General features: G+C 37.5%; 1 pseudogene across 1 annotated transcript; it reads right to left on the reverse strand.

Annotated features, from left to right (window-relative positions):
• Nucleotides 1–6,481: 6,481 nt before the first annotated feature.
• LOC308437144 (microtubule-associated protein 1 light chain 3 beta-like) lies at nucleotides 6,482–6,940 on the reverse strand (annotated as a pseudogene). Its single transcript has one exon. The product of its transcript is annotated as a microtubule-associated protein 1 light chain 3 beta-like (transcript).
• Between the last annotated feature and the right edge of the window lie 7,368 nt (nucleotides 6,941–14,308).

Here is a 14,308-nt window from a genome sequence, read left to right on the forward strand (position 1 = left end):
TCTCTTTGTGTTGGAGTTTTCCTGCAAAATTGTGGTTTATCTATCTATAGAAACTGAGAAATTTGCTGGATATAGTAACCTAGGCTTGCATTTGTGTTCTATTGGGGTCTGTATGATGTCTGTCAAGGATTTTCTTGCTTTCATAGTTTCTGTTGGAAAGTCTGATGTAATTTGGATCAATCTGCCCTTACATGTTGTCCTCTTTCTCTTTCTGCTTTTCGTCAACATTCTTTGTTTTAAACAGTTGGTGTTTTGACTATTATGTGTCTAGAGGAATTTCTCTTCTGATAAAATTTTTTTGGAGTTGTGTATGCTTCTTGTATATTTATGGTTACCTCTTTTTTAAGTTAGGAACGTTTTCTTCTATAATTTCGTTGAAGATATTTACTGGGCCCTTTACTTGGGAGTTTTCCCTCTCTTTTGCACATATTATCCTTAGGTTTGGTCTTCTCATTGTGTCCAGGATTTCCTGGATGTATTGGGTTAGAAGCTTTTTAATTTTTGCATTTTCTCTTACTGTTGTCTCAATCCATTCTATGCTCTCTTCTGCCCCCGAGATTTTCTCTTCCATCTCTTGTATTCTGTTGGTGATGATTGTGTCTATTCCTTACGACCTCTTTCCTAGGTTTGTCTCTCTTTGTGTTTTCTTTATTGTTTGTATTTCTGTTTTTAGATCCTGAGTGGTTTTGTAAATTCTTTAATCGATTTGCTTGTGTTTTCTTGTTTTTCTCTAAATGTTTGTACTTGTTTATCTGTGTTCTCCTGTATTTCTTTAAGGATGTTGTTCATGCACTTCTTGAGGCCCTCTACCATCAACATGAGGTACAATTTTATGTCCTAATATTGTTTTTCTGGTGTTTTTGGATATACAATACTTGCTGTGGTGAAAGAGCTGGATTCTGATGTTGCCAGGTTGTATTGTTTTCTGTTGCTTAGATTCTTGAGCTTGCCTCTTGCCATCATCTTATTTTTGATGTTAGCTGGTCTTGTTGTCTATGAATGGAGCTTGTCTGACCTGTTTCTCTGTGGGAGTCCTAACCCTAGCCCTGGGTGTTCAGCTTTCTATGGGCAGGCTATGAGTTCTGATGGTGAAGGACAGTCTGTAGCTCTGGGTGCAGATGGAGGCCTGAAGGGCACAGACCCAAGCAGTTCCTTGCTATCTGTGCTCTGAGAGTTCCTAGAGATCTCTCCCAGATAGTCAGTTGAGAGTGTGGACTCACCTGTTGACTCCAGAGGGAGAGCACTCCTGTGCCACCTCCTGGTGCTCAGTTCTCGGTGGGCAGGCCAGGAGTCCTGAAGGTTGTATGCTGGCTCTGCCTGTGGCTCTGGGCACAGATGGAGGCTGTGCCAGTCTGATCCTAGAATTCACTGCAATTCCTGCACCATGAAAATTTCTGGAGGTTTATCCCCAGATAATCAGTGGATAGAGAGAATGTGGGCTCATCCATGGGCTCAGGATGAAGGACACTCCTGTGTCTTCTCTGGGTGCTCAACTCTCTGCAGGCAGTTCACAAGCCCTGATGTCTGTGTGCTGGCTCTGCCTATGGCTCTGGGCACAGATGCCCTACTGTTTTTATTGCTTAGAAGTGGAGCATTTTCAGTTGCAGAAAGAACTTTGGAATTATCTAATTTTGTTTGTTTGTTTTCTACATGAAGGGTAATACTAACACATGCAATTTCTGCTATTTAGGAAAGACAACAAGCCAATCATTTGCATTTTCAAATCAGCTGTGTATATTTTTTTTCTCTGAATCTAATTGACCAAGTTATACAGAAAAATATTTAAGAGCAAGATGATAACCATCTTCAACCCAACCCCTGAACCAGACCCACATTACACAATGATAGTAAATTTGGTTCCTCCTTACAGACCAACTACCACTTTTCAAATAGTTTCTCTAATGATAATTTTCGGAGCTAATATTTTGTCAGACCCAGATATAACAGGGCAGATATGTTCACTAAACAGAAAAAAAGTGAAGTTTGTGTGGTCTTAGAAACAGTATTTCTAGACATCATAGCATAGAAGTATCAGGACTATTATTATGACATTTTTGACAAAAGTAGTTGAATGCCAGTCTCCAATTCATTATTTAATGCCTTTAGATGTACAGAGTTTTTCTTGAGATTAGGAAAAGCAGGACAAATCACCAATATTATAGTTAATGTTATCACAGGGGATATTATATGTTATTGAGGTCACAATTTTGCTTTATAGCAATTCATATCACTTAGAGAACAAGTATGAATCTAATAAAAAACTCAGGATTGCAGATTCCATATTCATGGTTTATCTTCCATTAATATAGTGAGTCAAATAGATATTTCTGTTAATTTACAATGACTTGTTCCTATTACAAAAGAAGCACAGCTTACAGTAAGATGACATAACAATTTCAAAAGTACAGATAATTATTTTGATTTTTATCTCTTTTCATAGAAATGTACTAAACTATAACCACATATATTTATTAAATTGTGAGTAAAAAATTCATTTTAGTAATTTTCAAAATGAGAAATGGAAAAGAAATATCTATCATGAATTTCATAAGATATTAATAGCCTTAGCTTGGGCCTTCTTTTAAATATCTTTGTATTCTAACATCCAATAATAATTATACAACCATTATATATGTGGGATATAATGGGTTTACTATTTACAAGTATAATATATAAATATTCAAGAACTGACCATGCATATATAATAATTTCCCTGACATAGATTAACCCATTTTTGAAGTACAAATATGAGACAAATATGACAAAATAAAATGGAAACATTTGCAAATAAACCCATAATTGTTTCTGGCCAAACACTGTAGTACTTTTGATCTTACAGTGTGCTAAAATGCAAAACACATAAAAGATGAACTTGATTATTGTTCTTTTATATTAAGACAAGATATTTTTACGATATTTTCTCCAGTCTCCCCTCATACCTAATTCTGCCCCTCTTCCTCCTGCCCCTCCCTTTCCTACCCATGTCCCTCCCCCTCTCTCTCTGCCTCTCATGATTATTTTGTTTTCCTACTAAGTGCGTTTGAAGGAATCACACATGGGTCTATCTTCTTGTTAAGCTTCCTATGCTCTGTAAATTGTATCTTGGTTATTCTGAACTTTTTGGTTAATATTCACTTACCACTGAGTACATACCATGCAAGTCCTTTTATGTCTGGGTTACCATATTCAGGATGATATTTTCCAGTTAAATCCAGTTGCCTGTAAAATTCATGATGTCTTCACTTTTTAATACTGAGTAGTATTTCATTGTGCAAAAGAACCACATTTTCTGTATCTATTCTTCCTTTGGGGTAAATCTGAGTTGTTTGCAGCTTCTGGCTACTATGAACACAGTAGTGCATGTGCCATTATGGTAGGATAGAGCATCTTTTAGGTATATGCTCAGAAGTTTTAGCTTGATCTATAGGTAGAAATATTTCCAATCATCTGAGTAACTGCCAGATTGATTTCTAAAGTGGTCATCGGGTGTACCAGTTTGCAATTCTACCAGCATTAAAGGAATGTTCCTCTTTTTCTACATCTTTGCCGGTATGTGCTGTACCCTGAGTTTTTGATCTTAGCCATTGGACATTTGTGAGGTGAAATCTTAGGGTCATTTTGATTTGTATTTCCATAATGACTAAGGATGTTGAACATTTCTTAAAGTGTTTCTCAGCCATTTGAGATTCCACTGTTGAGAATTATATTGTCAATTTTGGAGAAACTGCCATAAGGTGCTGAGAAGTTATATTATTTTGTGACAAGGTAATACATTCTGCATATATCTGTTAAATATTTTTGTTAGATCCATTGGTTCATGCCTTCTGTTATTTTATATTGTTTTATGTTACTGCTACTTTGCTTAGTTACTGTTTCAGTGACCTGCCCATTGGTGAGAATGGGTATGCATGCCTTCCACTATTATTGTGTGAGGTTCAGTGTCTGTTTGAGCTTTAGTATATTTGGTGCCCTTGAATTTGTGGCTTAGATGTTTAGAATTGAGACTTCATCTTATTGGAGTTTTCCTTTGATGAGTATGAAGTGTCTTTCTCCATCTTTTCTGATAATTTTATTGGGTCTATTTTATTAAATATTGGAATGCTTACGCCAACTTGTTCTTTGGGACCATTTGCTTGTAAAACATTTTTCTAGCATTTTACTTTAAGGTAGTGTCTGTCTTTATCACTGAGCTGTATTTTTTGTATGCAGGAAAATGCTCCATTCTGTTTATGCATCTAATCTGTTAGCAAATGTCTTTTTATTGGGGGATTGAGTTCATTGATGTTGAGACCAGTGATTAAAGACCAATGATGTTGGTTCCTGTTATTTTTATTGTTGGAGGTAACATTATGTGGATGTGATTCTCTTCCTTTGGGTTTATTGTGAGATGATTAATTTTTTGTCTTTTCTTAGATGTAGATACCTTCGATGTGTGAGAATTCCTTCTAGTATACTCAGTATGGTATGAGGAGTAGAAGATATTATTTTGTCTTGGAATGTTTTTTCATCCATGGTGACAGTTTTGCTGGATATAATAGCCTGAGTTGACATTGTGTTCTCTTAAGGTCTCCATGACCATTGTTCAAGGTCTTTTGACTTTTAGAGTTTCTGTTAAAAAGTCTGTTGAGAATCTCTCTTGAGAAGTAATTTTCATATGTCTACCTTTATATACTACATGGCCTTTTCCCCTTACAGCTTTTAATATTCTTTGCACTTTTCATTTAGTGTTTTGATTATTATGTAGCAAAAGAACTTTCTATTTTGCCCCAATCTATTTGGTTTTCTGTAAGCTTCTTTGGCATTTACGGACATTTATTTCTTTAGATAAGGAAAGTTTTCTTCTATGATTTTGTTAAATACATTTTCTTGCTCTTTAGACTGGGAATCATTGCTCTCTTCTATTCCTATTATTTTTTGTTTTGTTGTTGTTGTTGTTGTTTGTTGTTGTTGTAGTTGTTGTTGTTGTTGTTGTTGTTGTTGTTGTTGGTGGTGGTGGTGGTGGTGGGGTGTGTGTGTGTGTGTGTGTGTGTGTGTGTGTCCTTAATTTTCTAGATGTCTTCAGTTAGGAGCCTTTCATATCTTGTATTTTTTGACTGTGTGTTCATATCTTTTATGGTATCTTTTATGTCTGAGAGTCTCTCTCCTTTTTTTTTGTCGAGTTCAGTTGTGCCTTTACTGACTTATCACATCAGAGCATACAGTGTCCTAGAATGGAAGCCACCCCCTGGGCCGCATTTTAAAGTAGAACATAGGAATTCTTACTGATTTCACCATAGTCATAAAAACCAGAGACATAATGATGTACACAACCTACACAAGACAGGAGTAAGAATTTACACAATGTAAATAACATTGAGGCTTAGTAAGGACAGCTTCCTCCAGGGAGGGTGCGGTGCCTTGAGGAACTAGGTTAGGACGTGGCTGTGGTGGCTTCTGTCCATGAAAGCAGGTAGCTCTCACTGAGATTCTCAAACCAGTATGTGACCAGAGATGGTCTTAGTGTCACAGTGGGTTACATACAAGTAGCAGGAAGCAGAGCGTGCTTTAGTTGGAAGTGGTCATATGTCTGTCAAGAATGTGTCTCCTGTTGTAGTTGCCTTCACAGATAACATGTATATACTGACATAAAATAGAAACATCCCAACAGAGGTCAAAACCACCCTTACAAAGACAGTTACACACTTAAAAACAGATGTTAGCCAAGTCAAAGGCAAATGCATTTGGACGTCCAGTCTACCATTTGACAGCTGTATCCTAAAGCCAACATTGCACACCTGCTTGCTTTCTCTCTCCCTGAAGAAGGCATGGACCCAACAAAATAAAAATCTGGGGAAAAAATACTTTGCTGTGCATTCTCTTAAGAAGAAAGATTAAGCAACCCCTGGACACGGTTAGAGCTGGCCTGAGCATATGGTAGCATCTAGACAGCAGAGAGTGAGTATCCCTGTACTGCTGAGGGGAAATGAATGAGTGGGTGGGGATCAGGACCAGGACTGACTAGGGTCCTTAGCACTATGCCCTTACACACCTGAACTATTTTGGGCAAAGCCAGACCTCTCTGGGTACCTTTGCTAGGCAACCTGGGTGAGACAGTTTAGAGGGACTTCTCTCCTGAGTGGAAGCCCTTTTAGAGAAGGCAGCAGGTGTCAGGAAGAAGAGGACCCTGACAATGCTCTTCTATATCAAGTCCCTACTAGAGAAAAAATTGTCAAAATAACGTGGTCTTTTTATTAGCAACTTAGAATGCAAAGTATTTTATTTTTAAACTTCTAAAGTTTGAACACAAAGATAGCCTAGTTTAAATGAGTTTCCAAGCTGAATGCACTTGCATGGAGCCCAGTTTCTAGCTAACAAACAGTTCCTAATGCCTTATGTGGGTGCCTACGTTCTGACCTGTGTATGGTGAGCTGACCAGCTCCCACAGGTAACATACCCTTTTGCCTTGGTAAGGGCTTAACAAACATTAGGCATTGTTCTAGTCTTACACTGCCAATGCTGTCCCGAACATCTCCTGGGAGGCATAGATGATATACAGGAAGCAGTCTTCATCTCTCTCACTTCAGAGATGGACGTGGACACACTCACCATGCTGTGCCCATTCACTAGGAAGAAGGAACCTTGGTCAGCATTGAGCTGCAGGCGCCTTCTAATTATCTTGATGAGCTTTCTCATACTCACGTGATCAGTAACAATGAATTTGGGCTTGCCCAGGACAGGCAACTGCTTCTCACCCTTATATTGCTCTTTAGTCACTGGGATCTGGGTGGGGTGTTGCTCCCGGATAAGCCAGACATCTTCCACTCTGTTCAAAGCTCCAGTGCTGCTTGAAGGTCTTCTTGGGCTGCAGGGCACGCAGGGGTCCCGGGTCAGATGATCTGGCTCCTGGGACTATCATTTCCCTTGTGTCGACATTCTCTAATATCTCTTGTATTCTACTCATAATGCTTATGTCTGTAGCTTTTCATATCCATGGTTTCCTCCATTTATTTTATTTATTGTTTCCATTTCTATTTTTAAATCTTGGACCACTTTGTTCAATTCCTTCACCTGTTTGACTGTATAAATTTAGGGACTTTCTTTGTTTTCTCTTTAAGGGCTTCTATCTGTGTGCCTGTTTTTCTTTTTTATTTTCTTACAACTTTATTTTTTTAAAAAAAGAGAGATACATGTAAAGATTTTTAAAAGCATTTTGGCATAAATTTATATGAATATATTTTTGTCAGTACTTGATTTTTTTTTTAAAGGTTTGATAGTATGCATTGAAATCTTACTAGTTACCATAAGCATAAAGGACATGTAAAACAAAACATAATAACATAGAAATAGTCAAAGTTTTCTTGGTGTGTATAGATTAAACATAATGATTTTTAAATACCAAAAATTGCCACAAGGCTATCTTCTTAGTTCTTCAGTTATTAATGATTTAAGGTCTAGATGTACCCCACTCTGAGTGGGTGCTATACACTGTTGTTGTTTTATTTTTCTAAGACGACTGAGGCTTCTACTTTTTGACTTTTTTTTGAGCTTCATATGATCTGCGAGTTGTTTCTTGGGCATTCAGAACTTTCAGGGGCTGGTATCCAATTATCAGTGACTGCATATTATGTCTGTTCTTTTGTGATTGGGTTATCTCACTCAGAATGATGTTCTATAGATGTATCCATTTTCTTAGGAATTTCATCAAGTCATTTTTTTTCTAGTAGCTGTGTAGTACTCCATTGTGTAAATATACCACAATTTCTGTATCTATTCATCTACTGAAAAATATCTGGGTATTTTCCAACTTCTGGCTATTATAAATAAGTACCTGTATTTCTTTAAGTTAGTTATTTATATCCTCCTTAAAGGCCTCTATCATCCTCATGAGATGTGTTTTTATGTCAGAATCTTGCCTCTCAGGTGTACCCTATGCAGAGCTTGTGGTGTTGAGAGAACTTACTGTCCGATAGTGCTAAATTACATTGGCCTCTGTTGTTTATGTTCTTGTGCTGACTTCTTGATATCTGATTATTTCTGGGTGTCTCTGATTAGAGCATGCCTCCTTGGAGTCAGGTAGAGCACTTTGACCTGGGTTTGAACAGACTTCCTGGAAGGAAAGCAGTGTAGTCTCTGGTTAAAGGAGCCTCCTGTGACCCTGGTTTGAGCAGTACTCCTTTGACCTGGTTATGACAAGCCTTCTGGAAGAAAATCAGGGTGTGTCCCTGGTTATGACAGACCTCCTGGGAGACAGACACACTGTGGGGTATAGGAAAGGGACAGGTATTTAGCTCTTCCCTTGTGGAGGTGTAGCTGGGAGGACAAAATGGTTATTTAACCAGGAATGTTAATATTTTTCTGCTGCCCATCAAACCTAAATAATATCTACCAGTAGGGGGAAGCTTCCTGTTCATTCCCAGACTGCTTTCCCCAAGTCCTAGAGACAAAATATGCAGTATTTTAGTTGAGACTAGCTCCATATTTCTTGTACACAATCAAGAATTATTTAAGGTTGCTGAAACTTGAGTACCCTCGTGGGACAACAACTTGTAGAGATGCATTATAATCTCTGGCACTGATATTTACCCAACAACCTTTTAGCTTCTGGGATCAGGCTGCTGTTCTGATACTCCTGCTACTGTAATTTAAGTCTGTCACTATTGTCTCTACTGTTATTTGTAAGGATTTTCACAAATCTTTAAATTATAATGGTTGACGTAATATAAGAAAATATTTTTAGAGAACAAGAGTAAGAACTTTGACGATTCTCCACCACTCATGCTAGAGTAGGTGGGTGTTAGTCTTAGTGTTGTAGAAATATGGCCATAGGCATTTTAATAATAGAGAAACATGTTGGTACAGTGGCATGGTGGGGCTGCTACTTGTACTTCATAATCTGCTGTTCATTTTAGATACTGTTGGGCCTTCTAGTCTTGGAGTATGACTACTGTGTAAACTTCAACCATGTTGGTCTATCAGGGAGATAACTTCTTCTCTGAGGCTTGACTGAGGGCCACATGCGTCCTTCATGCTGATATTTCTGTTTTTAAATCTAGCTCCCTGGTTTTGATGGCCAAATACTGTGAGTCCTTGTCTTTTCATCACTAATATCCTGCTGATGAAAGAACCCACACCCACACCCCATATATTTTACTTCAAATACTCTGTGTGGTTACAGGATCATTTGTAGAACAAGCTCAGGTATTTCTTCCAATAACTATTTTTCAGACCTTATATCCTTCTATAAGATACCTAGATACTCTTTGCTTTCTAGTAATTTTCTTCTGAGGAACTTTGGCTCAACACGAATAGTGCCTCCTCTGCATTCACTGATTGGGTAGACTTAGTCTTCTTGGTATTTTTGATAATACCTTCTTTATTACTTTACAGTTCTTATTTTTTGTCATATTTTATGCCTTCAACCCCATGTGCATATGTCTATCTCTCTCTCTCTCTCTCTCTCTCTCTCTCTCTCTCTCTCACACACACACACACACACACACACACACACATACACATACACACAAACACACACACACTACAGTGTAAATGTGGGTATTGAAGAAAAACATGGAGGTTTCACTTTCTATCATGTCGACTAGAGACCAAACATATCAGGCTTGGCGTCAAGTACATTTACCGACTAAACCATCTCATGTGGCCCTGCATTAAAACATTGTATACCCAATTTGCACAATGTTCATAGTCATTCACTTTCCCAGAGCTTTGCTCTCCTCATAAATGTCAGGTCTCACTTAAAGATTCAGCAAATCTAACAAATCCCCATATTAGCCCTGAGGTCCCTTTTATCTCTTCTGTGAGCAAAATTCTAAATGACTTTGTAAGCTAGGCATAAAACACTGACCCTGCTGTATCCAATTACTTGTCCTTCTATCATTTTTTAGTACCAAAAATGGAGCATTGCAGACAGCAATAACCAACTGCTACTAATAGTGCATATAAATCAGTCCATCAGGGCTTAATTTCTCTCATGGGCTTCACGTTATGCAGCCATTGTATCAGGCAAGGATGGGTAGTTATACTACTTAATTTTTTTTCAACAGCACCCACACTGACCCTGCCTACTCCTACTCCCTAGAGCCTGACAAGTGAAAATCTATTTTTTACTTAAAAATTTCTCAGAGGCACTTCAGAGATAACCATAGTGGTCCTTTCCAACAGACCATTAAAGCTCCACCAGCATGCTCATTCATAAATTTTCCTTTTTCTATATTAAAGGTTAGAGCCATGGTTTTCACATATTACCCTCACATGGCTTCTCATCTCTTCTTCATTACCAGATGCTTCCCATGGGTTCTAACATTTTAGGTCTCAGAAAGGGACGGATCTTTAACCTATATCTAACTTGCATCTCGTTCCCTCATATCTGCTAGCTGTGAGAAACAGCAAAGCAAAACCTTCATAAGAAATTTTTGTTCTATTTTTTTTCCAAAGCAGAGGTTGACACAGCCAGTAACAGCATGGACTTTCCCTCTTGCAATTTCTTCCTCGTATTCAAGACTTCCAGCTATGCTCAGTTGCATGTCTTATCATCAACATCAAAGAACACACCACTGACACCCTATCCTGACTATTATCTCCTTTGATATTTGATATAAGAGATTGAAATAGCATTCTTTAATCCATTTGTGTTTGGAAGTAACTATGGGTTTAATGTGTCAAGGAAATATGTCTCTCCATACCAAATAAAGGAAAATGAGCCCACTAAGATTCTTCCAAAAGATGTTTCAATCTCAGAGAGCCTGGCCTTTGTCATCTATCAGAGGGAAAACTATAACTATAGTTTGGAAGAAGTGCACACTCCCATCATGTGCAGAAGAAGGTAGCCAGATTATTATTGTCCATGGTGACATTCAGCCCTGACATGCAGGAATCTGCCTCAGGTGCATATCTCAGTAACCAGCAAGGCCCACATCATCATTCCCACACAACTCATTTTCAGCGGTTCAGGTTCACTACTTATTGATACCGTTACCTTCAGAAAAGAAAGAAACAAGCATCTGTTATCCCCTGTTTTATTTTGGATGTCCCAAAGTGGCGAACTAAACTTCTTTCTTCATAAGAACCTGCTTAAGGTATTCCATCATAGCAATGGAGACCTGATTAATACAATAATAATGCTCTTTTAAGTTTATGTTTTCTCCCTTCTTGTGACTTCTTATATTTATATTTCTGTATGATAACTTATATCCCCTAGAACCAAAAATTAATGATTCCACCTATGTCTAACTTATTAAGCTACTAAGTTTATTAAGGCTGCTTACAGGTGTGTTGGTAAGAGTTACTCCCAGAAGCATCAATAAAAGACAGCCTCATCACTGACAAAAAACATTCAACCATGAGAGAGTTTATAGGACCCCCATATAAAAATTAGAAAAACTAGAAGGTGCTTATTCTCCAACAGCACTTAGCACTTTTGGAGGTGGGTATTAACACTTGTAAACCTTATATGTTCAAGAACTTTATGAGAAATGTAAGATCCTTTTATCCTCAGCCTTTTGTTTAGTTCCTAAACCATAAGATGTTCCATTCAGGACAGGATAGAATGTTTCAATTTAAGGAATTTGTATACAATACCACACCACACCTTGTCAAAGTTGCATAAATATCTTTGGAAGGATGGTATCAGATACTGTTAAGATATGAAAGTAAAATGTGGACATATTGGATGCAGGAAGGATAAGCAAGAGTGAAGAGAAATAAATTAACATTAAGGGAACATGCATATAATCAAGTGTATGTTTGAGAGTGTTATATAAGACCCACACCTTTGTATAAATAATGATGTATCTTAATAAATGAGAGATCTCATGGATGGTGCAAAAGTTTTGGGTCTCCTGAAACCTGAGTGAGAACACAAGGGAAATACTACTGACATACCAGGCTCACACTAAGAAAAATGTGATAGCATTTCACTTCAGGGAATTTGAAATTTGTGATTCACTAGAGATGACTATTGTCATAAAAAATCATAACTCGGCTCCACTACTGTCTGGCTGGACTTAACTCTTGATGTCTGTGGCCTGACAGGCTGACTAGCATTTTTTTCTAGCACAAAAGTGGTATATCTCATTCTCTCTCTTTTTTTTTTACAAAAATTGTCAACATTTACATAAATATATTCACACAAATAATAAAGGAAGAATAAGTTCCTATCAAGAAAATGATTTAAGGGAGAATCGGACGCAAGAATTGCTTAAGTATAAAAATTTAATTGTCACTAACATAATTAAGTAATTAGCTGGAATGAAGCATAAGATGGTTGTTCAATCAGCACAGAATCCTAGTGCAGTGTGGGAGCTAGAAAAGAAACTGAACAGAAATCCTAGGATCTCAAGAGTAACAAATATGATAAGAGAAGCAAAGCGTATTTTAAAAGACAGAACACAGCAGAAACCAAACTCATAAACTTTGTGTTGCTCTATAGAAATTATCCAAATTGAAGCCCAAAAGATAAAACCGAGGGGAAAACAAAATATTGAACAGAAGACATGTTCAGAGGCGCTAACCACAATATGTCTCTGTTACTCTTCCATAAGCATCTCTTCCCTTTGGACATGGTTTGTTGCATGATAGTGCGGTATCATGGATAAGAAGTTAAGCAACTGAGTTATTCATAGTTCCTAGGGAATAGAACCATCCTGGATGAACAACAACAGGTGAAATGTTAAGGCCAGTGTGGTGATAGAATAGAATTTTATGTCACCAATAAATGAAATCATGCTTTAACAGGAATATTGATAGAGTTGGAAATCATGTTAAGGTAAACAAACCAAACTCAGAGAAACTTGTGTTTTCTCTCTTATATAGAACCTAAACTTAAGTTTCTCTCAGAAATCGTCAGAGAGTATGTGTATCAATGGGGGGAGGGAGAGGTAATAGAATTCTTGTGTCAGAAAAAGTGAAATGGAAACATGAAGTGAGGAAGAGGAATAGATATAGAGAGATGATTAGTGATGAGCATAGAGGGGGATGAATCACACAAATCATAATGCACATCTATATAAAATGCCTCAAGAAAATACATTACATTTTAAATTTTACTTTAAAAACTTACCAGCCTATGACTGAAGTCAAATAGCCATGCAGAGGTCCTAAAAATTTTAAAAACTTTTAAATACTAGATTATTAAAACGGAGTAATGTGACTGATTATTTTACTTTTTTAACCTGAGAGGCTTAGAGGTTGGTGTCATGTTAATGAAGACAGAGCACCTTAGAAAGCAGAGCCCTTGGCATCATCGAGCTAACATTTAAACCCAGTACTACCTTTAATTTAAATTCTGAGAAATAAAAGGACATATTTCTGATATCCTTAATTATAGTCTAAACATAAGCTCTATTGAATATAAATTATCAGCTATTGAAGTCTAAAATAAAATCTGTAGTCATTAATGACTTCTGCATAAGCAAACATATTTCTTCTTTTTGGTGGGAAAAATGTTAAAATGATTATATTTCATTCATAACCAACAAGGGTAGAACAAAACAGATGCAGTATAACTGCCTAAAAAGTTAGATAGCTTTGTTAATTATCTGGTATAAGTTTGGTTTTTAATTTTATGTAATTTCTTTCACTTCAGATTTTATTTCCCTCCAGGTCTATACTCTGATTGTTCCATATCTCTTACCTCTTCCTCCCTTCAGCTCTCTGTCCCCAGGAGGATGTCCTCTTCCCTCCCTGTCTCCAAAAGGATGTATTCACCCTCCCACACCCATACCACCAGAACTCTACTCCCTGAAGCCTCCAATCTCTTGTAGCTTAAGTGCATCTTCTCTGACTGAACCCAGACCTGAGAGTCCTCTGCTGTGTATGTGTAGGGGCCTCATATCAGCTGGTGTGTGCTGCCCAGTTGGTGGCCCAGTGTCTGAGAGCTCTCAGGGGTATAGGCTAATTGAGACTGCAGGGATTCCTACAGGGTAGCTCTGTTCCTCAGCTTCTTCCAGCTTTTCTAAATTCCAACCACAGTGTTCAGCAGCTTCTGTTCATTGGTTGGGTATAAATATCTGCCTCTGATTCTTTCAGCTGCTTTTTAGGTATTTCTGAGGTCAGTCTTTTTTTTTTTTTCTTTACTCCTTCAAATACTTATAGAGAACCGTCAGTATACACAACCCTTTATAGGGCATCAAACAAGAAAGACAAGATCTCTGAAAGAGGAGAACTGAATAAGAAAGTATTCACGGTTATTCACAGGCAAAGGAAATGATTTTTTTTCTGCAGACAGCTGAAGAAGGAAATGAAAGAACTTTTGATTTATATCATAAGGAAAGTGAACAGAAGTCACTCACCTGATGAGCAAAGGGCCCTGAAA

Source organism: Micromys minutus (assembly GCF_963924665.1).
Source record: "Micromys minutus genome assembly, chromosome: 25".
Classification (NCBI taxonomy): domain Eukaryota; kingdom Metazoa; phylum Chordata; class Mammalia; order Rodentia; family Muridae; genus Micromys; species Micromys minutus.